Raw genomic sequence first — 7,441 nt, forward strand, 5'->3', positions numbered from 1 at the left:
CACAGGTAGAGACAGAGGAAGAGAGAGAGAGAGAGAGAGCGAGAGAGTGAGTGAGATGGTGATAGTGCTGCTAATGCAACATTGGCGTGTGTATTGCGGTGCCATTTGATGCACTCCACACACCATTACACACTGCCATTGTGTGGCAGATATTAAACGAGTTGCCTGTAGTTGTCTGCACTTGCAACACAACTGTGGCAGCTAATGAGCCGCCTGCCACAAGGTGTGTGCGCGTGTGTGTGTGTGTGGCACAGATGAAATGCGCTCCTAATGCAACAATGATGTTGTAAGTGAAAAGAAACCACGATAGATAAATAGTTAGATAGCAAAAGCTTGTTTCATGTTATTATTTGGTAGGGGATTTCATATCTAATATATAGTACATAATTATTTCCTTACTTTTCATGACATCAAATGTATTGTTAATTTAAACTTTAAAATTTTAAAAATATCTACATAAATATTTGGTTTCTCATAATTATATCACTTTGTGCATTTGGTGCAAATAAAATTTGTTTACGAGCGTAAACTAAACAGTAAATTCTTGACGAAACAATAGTGCATGAGAAATGTAGAAACAATTAGATTAAAGTAGAGCTATAAGCGAAGTAGAGTGTCTACAGGAAAAGAGAGGGAGAGAGAGAAAAAATGAAGAGATACGAATAAGAACTAACTGTGAAGAATAAAATGAAACAAGAAAAGAATAACTAGAAAGGAAATACGAGACATGATAATATGATATGTTATGTAAAAAAGAAAGACTTAAAAATAAAATAAGAACCAATAGAATATTTGAAAATCAGAAAGATAAAACTGTGAACCGCTGGAAAACGATCTTTAAAATTACAGAATATCTCTCAAGGCAAGTATTCTGCATTTTCTATTCGCATTATTCAAACTGGCATTTATTCAAAACATATTTGAACGCATAATTAAACTGTATAAATTACGCTAAAAATAATTGCATAATGCAGTTGTCGTTGTCAGTATTATTATTATTATTATTATTGTTGTTGCTATTGACCATTTTGTAGCTTTGCTATTGTTAATATTATTTTATTGTTATTGTACTATTTTTTTTTCAACATAATATTGTTTCAATTTAGCTGCAATTTAAGCTTTCAGTTAACATTTAGCTTACAATGTTGATATGCTCTTTTTTGAAGGACTTTGAAATGTTGCAACAAATGCAAATACGAATTTACATACCTTTTAATCTGGAGTAAAGCTTGCATAAAACAGAATCACTTAAGTCAAGGTACTCGTATTCTGTATGAGGTACATAAAGTTTTGTCACATTCACTTTGAAGTGAATTTCAGAGTAGGGAATATTTCTTGACTCTATGTATATACAACGTGATAATATTTATATGTTCATAGTTTATTTACATTTTACAGATCATCAGAACGACTAGGGTTAAAATTAATCACTAATAAAGAAATTGCTCTTAATAATAGGAATTATATTGTAGAGTATCTCTTAGTTACTATTTGTAAGAGTATTTAAAATGCGACAAACCTGAAACAAAGGGCTATTTCCTGTTTAAACGGCAAATTGAATTCGCCTGATTGTTGTATGCATTTTTAATGATAGTCGGAGCTCTGTCTCTTTCCTCCCTTTCACCCTTTCTCCTCGTTATAGACAGGCAATTGATATATATGCACATACATACACACATACATACATTGCGCTGTCTTTCTCTATCCCTCTCTCACACTTTTGTGCAATAATAAATTAATAAAATTAATGTTTATTACTTTTATTTCATTTGTATGTGTGTGTGTGTGTGTCTGTGTGGCTAATACTAAATACACATGCGTCTGTTGCGTGTAAACGTTAACTGTTATTAGGATAGTCACCCGTTACCATTCCCTCCTCTTGTCGGCTCCTCTGAGGGATCGACACGTAAATGAAAATGCCTCGGCATTTCAATAAAAAATTTTATGTTATAATTATGAGGCCAAAACGAGGCAAACGCAAGACGCAGCGAGGAATGCGTATAAAAATTAAGGTTTTCCCCCGACCTATTTCACCCACCCTCTTTCACTCTGTGGCGGCTTGCATTGGCCCATAATTTTTCTATTAGACAAATACGAAGGGCAGGCGAGTGTGTGAGGCGGGAGGGGGAGTGAAGATTTGGGAGGAGGTTTGTCATATGAGTGTGTAATAAATTTTATTAAAAATACACACATACACACTGCGACACACTGTTGAGGTTGAGGTTGAAGGAGGTACACATTTGGGTCATCATACGTGACCAGCAACGGAATGTGCCATCCTCTTGCCACGCACTCCACACACGCACATACACCATGCCACAATGTCCAGCTGAGCCAACATATAAAAAGAAAATAAACAACAAGCCAAAGACGAGACGAGAAGAGTAGAGTTGAGGCAAAGGCAAAGGCGAGGCAATTCATGGCAAGGCGAGGCAAGTGAAGAAAAGTGCAACAAGCGCAGCTGACTGATGTGAGAGGAGTCAGTCAGAAGGGGCAAGGATGAGGGGAAGAGGAGGATATTATAGGGGGTGGGGGGTTGCCTTCAAGTGCGGGCAGTTTGATGTGAAGTGTGGCCAAATTAATGGACGTTGAATGAAGTTGAAAGTTGACCGGCTGTCATAAGGCGCCATAAATACTTTTCACACCAGGCGGCAATAACAACAAACACACACACACACACACACACTCGCCCATACAGCCCCCAAAAAGGGTGACTAACAGTATATTTGGATACCTTTCAACCTAGCCCAGTTCAAGTCAGCCCAGCCTATGTTTACTTAAGGGGCAGAGCGAAATAGGGGCTAGAGGGGCAGTGTGCGGGGTAGGAGGTTCAAATGGGTCGCTGTTCAAATAACTAAAACACACACACTCTCGCACACTAACACAATACAGAGTCATAAATTCACAGAAAATCAAATTCAATAAAACTACAACTTCATTTTCGTGTGTGTGTGTGTGTGTGAGTGTGTTTATGTGTGTGTGTGTTTGTGCTTATGCGTAGGGGTAAAACATATTGCACATTTATTTATTTATCGTCAAATGACAATAAAATTTAATAGCTTTGACACAATTTAATTAATTTCGATTTTTAATGGCAAAAAAAAACATTGAAAAGTCAACCAAATGCAATTTCTTTTGCAACCGCCAAAACAAATGGAAAAACAGATTAAAAAAAAATTACAATGCCATAATACAAATATTACAAAATAAGCAAAAATTTATAAAATGCACACAGTAAGGCACTCACACATATATACATTGAAATGGTTTTCATACATAATTGGAATATGTTGAAAAAATTAATGTTGAAAATCTATGCGAGGTTCGATTGTTGCCAAATGTACATATTTAAAATAAATCTATGCCTGTAAATGTATTTGTCGTTAGCCTTTTTTTTTGTTTTACAGATGTATTAGATAAAAGGGGCTTTAAATGCTGCGAAATCTACTGAAAAGTTCTAAAGTTCTAAAGAAAACGGTTTGAGAGCTGTGTTAAGTAAGTTTTTGGTTCAACTAAATATTTTTATAAAGAGTAAAGTGTTGAGCATATTATTGGGAAAATATTATTTAAGTGTTTTCCTTTTATTTTTAAAATTTTTTAAGCATAAGCTATTTAAATGCTTAACGCTCATAAACCAATAAAACTTTTTATTTCGCTAGAAACATGTTTCAATGACCAAAAAACATTTACCAAAATAATAAGTGAAACCGAAGTAAAAAACACTTTAAATTAAATAAAAGATCCACAAACTCTGCTGTAAAATATTTTTTTAAGCTTTTAAAAGGACGTCTCCTAGTCTAGATATCATTTCTAAGCTATCACAGGGTATGTAGTCGTCTAGAAAGCACTGTCAGCGAATTTACTATGAAAAGTAAACATTTTAATGGGATTAAAAATTGCACAAGATAAAGTCGGATAAAGTATCAACAACTGATGAAGTCACCCACGCGATTTGTCAGTCAGAGTTATTATAGCATTTATGTGCTGTGTCAGTGTGTGTGTATGTGTGTGTGTGTTTGTGTGGAACGAAAAACCGCAATTGAAATGCAAAATATTGTGCATATTTAAAAGTCAAAATGCAATCATTGAAAAAAGGCGCAGCCTGTCCCTTGTAGACCCCGCAGGGAGACAAGCGCCAAGGGAAAGCGGCAGGTAGGTGGGGAAGAGAAGCAAAAGGGGAGGCATTGTGGAGAGAGGGGGTAGGGACCAACAGTTGCCTTTAATTCTGACAACATCAAATAATTGTTAAAGACCAAAATAACAATAACCAAAATGCATGACTCAAAAGCGGAACCAGCCACATTTGGAGGCGGCTGAGGGATCTGGGGAGCAAGGGAGCTGGAGGATTTCGGTGGGAATAAGAGAGGCCATCAAGAGAGGGGGGACAAACGCAATTTATAGTGCGTGTAAATGAACTGCTGACCAAAAACCGAACTGAACGCAGGTCTACTGGGGAAATTGCCCATGCAAGTGTTATTGTAAAAGTGTGTGTGTCTGTGTGTGTGTGTGTGTGTTTGAAATTTATTGATTTCCATATATTTATTTGTGTAAAATGCCATAAATTACAATTATTTAACATGGGGCCGACGGATGGGAACGCAACAGCGGACGGGGCCGTAAAGTCAACGCCTGGATATGTAGAACCCCTTAGACCCCAGGCACAGGATCTCCGGCCCTAGTTGGGTCAGTAGTGCAACTGATGTTGTTCTTGCTGCTGTTGTTGTTGTTGTTTCAGCTCTTGTTGTTGTTGCTTCTTTGTGCTGCCTTGTTGCTGCTGCATAATTTGTTAGCCAAATTGCAACTCAACAAGCTAGCAACGATGAGCCTGGAAAGTCCTGTATCGGACATGGACACGCACACAGGTGTACTCAAACACACACACACACACACACAAATACATATGCAATAGCTCTAGCTCCATTTGTGCCATACCAAAAGCTCATCAAATATGCAAAATTTGCCAGTTCCAGCTCTAGAGAAATTGTGATGATCAACCTGAAACTAAAATACCGTGACTCTATTCGGTGACTGTGACAAAAGAAAAACTTAAGAATGACTACAACTGTGATTAAGTGAAACTTATAGTATATAAAATATATATATATAAACAGGGTTTTTGTTTATTGATCTAAGCGTTTTTTAATTTTTATTCAGTTCTAATAAATCAGAAACTTTGATACTTCTTTCGATTACTTTTCTGATAACAAGTATATGACCCGCTTATAGCATTTTTTATGGTATTTCTTTCATATTATTTATAAGAAAAACTTCAATTTTTACGATGATGAAAGTACTTACTATAAGAAGAACTAGCTAAGGTCCATTTCGGAGAACAAAAAGTATTTTTTTTTTATTTCATATAATCTTTAGATAAACGTATCTGACTCTAAGAACATATTGAGAATTTTGAGAGTTTTATTTTTTAATTGTTATCTCTTGTAATCGTGGTATTGTAATCACTTTACTTTAGTTATTGCTCATCACTAAAATGATTGCAGCATTATGTTATACCACCCTTCGTGCAACGCCCACAATTGCTGTTCAATCGTCTGGCGATTTGTTGGCTTTGCAGTTTTGCACTATTATATCCGGGCCTTATTAACTGCGGACCTGGCTCTCACAAATTCAATGCAAATAAGCAAATTTGCAATCAAAAGAACGATTTTCATATTTAAGATGTCAAGTAGCAGACAGACACACACACACATATACACATATATATATAAATACGCATATGCATATAGAAAGGGAGTCAACTATGCACTTAATTTGGCAATTGTCTAAGACAACAACAATGAACACACATGTAAGTATTTATCTACATATGTGTATCTCTGTGTGCGCTTGTGAATATACATATGTGTATCAGTGTATATGTGTCTTGGCCAGCCTTTGCCATTAATATTAATTTCGGCTTTAATTTATTGTAATTTACGTGCATTTGATAAATCGTATTATTATTATAAGCAGTTGCCTATCTGACAGTCAAAGGGAAAGAGGGAGATAGAGCCAATAAGAACGAGAGAAAGAGAGAAAGAGAGAGAGAGAGAGAGAGAATGAGATTATGAAGTCGGTTCCTATGCCAATAACAGAACGCCACTTACCTCTTGTTATTGTAAGCAGCCTTTAACTCGCTTTAAGCACAATTTATGAAGCTGCAAGTAAAATGAGAGAAAATTAATGATTAGAAATTGATAACATTTGATCGAGCATAATATTGATATTTGGCTTTTAATGATTCTGTAACAATTTAAGTGGCCCACTTCTGTGTGTGGTAATTACTCTTATCGCTTTAATTATGCCAAATGAAAATGATTTTTATGCCGTTCAAGCGATAAAAAACGTGCTAGAAAAATGTTAAAAAAAAACTGTATATAAAAGCATATTAAAAAAATGATGCAAATAAGTGTACAATTTTTTTCATTATTAGTTTAATCATTTAAAGGTAGATTTTATAAATTATACCTATATATGCTTTCAATAATTAGGGCTGCCAATTTTTTTCAAATTTATTAAATTTTAAAAGCATACTTAAATTTTACAATGCTGTGATTTCAGCTTGCATTGTTTCTATTAAATTAAAATTAATATATAATATATGTAATTCAAAACATTTAATTAATCTTATTATAAAATAAAACATTTTTAAAATATATATCAATTTATAATTAATAATATAATATAACAACCAAATTAATTTCGTGTAATTGGAGCATAACATTTAGTATGCAGCTTGACGTTAATTATTTAATTTCCAAATTGATTAAACTAATAATTGTGTAGATCAGCATTCACAATAAATTTAAAGTGTTGGTAAATGTCAACATATCCAGATTTTTACCATAGTCAAATTTGATATATTTACAAATGCACGCTCAAGCGAAAGCGTTAAAGCTATATGAAAATTTATTAATATACATAATCAAATAAATGTATATGAATATCAATATGTGTGCGTATATTAAAATAAAGTTTGTTGTGAGTTCGACAGAGCGACGCTTAAGGCGCTTATGGAAAAGTTCAAAAATCTCATTAAATACAAGAGCAGTCACAACAACAACAACAACAACAACAACAGCAACAGCAGCAGCAACAACCACAATAACTACAAGTAGCAATAACAACAATAGCAATTGCAATATACTAAATATTTATGCCTTGTTGTAAAATTCTTTTGTTGTATCGCATTTGGCTCTCATATAAAAATTGTGTAAAATAATAAAAATAATTTCGCCCATGCACACACACTTATGCACTCACGCACACACACACATATTGTCGCCAGACGCCATTTTCTTTTGTTGCTTTTGTTGTTGCTGATGTTGTTGTTATTGTTGTTGTTGTTGTTGGCCATTGGCAACGCCGTTGTTGCGTGTAATGGACTCCGTTATGTGCATTGGCATTGGCTTTGGACACTGCGAGGGCTGTAAGAGAAGTTAAG

At 34.7% G+C, this 7,441-nt stretch overlaps 1 long non-coding RNA gene across 1 annotated transcript in view; it reads right to left on the reverse strand.

Moving 5' to 3' along the window:
* LOC117783148 overlaps positions 1-6,157 on the reverse strand; it is a 30,480-nt gene extending 24,323 nt beyond the window's left edge. The window contains exon 1 of the long non-coding RNA XR_004617354.1: positions 6,105-6,157. This is a non-coding gene — a long non-coding RNA (uncharacterized LOC117783148). The remainder of the gene's footprint in view (positions 1-6,104) is intronic.
* Positions 6,158-7,441: the final 1,284 nt, after the last annotated feature.

Source organism: Drosophila innubila, chromosome X (assembly GCF_004354385.1).
Source record: "Drosophila innubila isolate TH190305 chromosome X, UK_Dinn_1.0, whole genome shotgun sequence".
Taxonomy (NCBI): Eukaryota; Metazoa; Arthropoda; class Insecta; order Diptera; family Drosophilidae; genus Drosophila; species Drosophila innubila.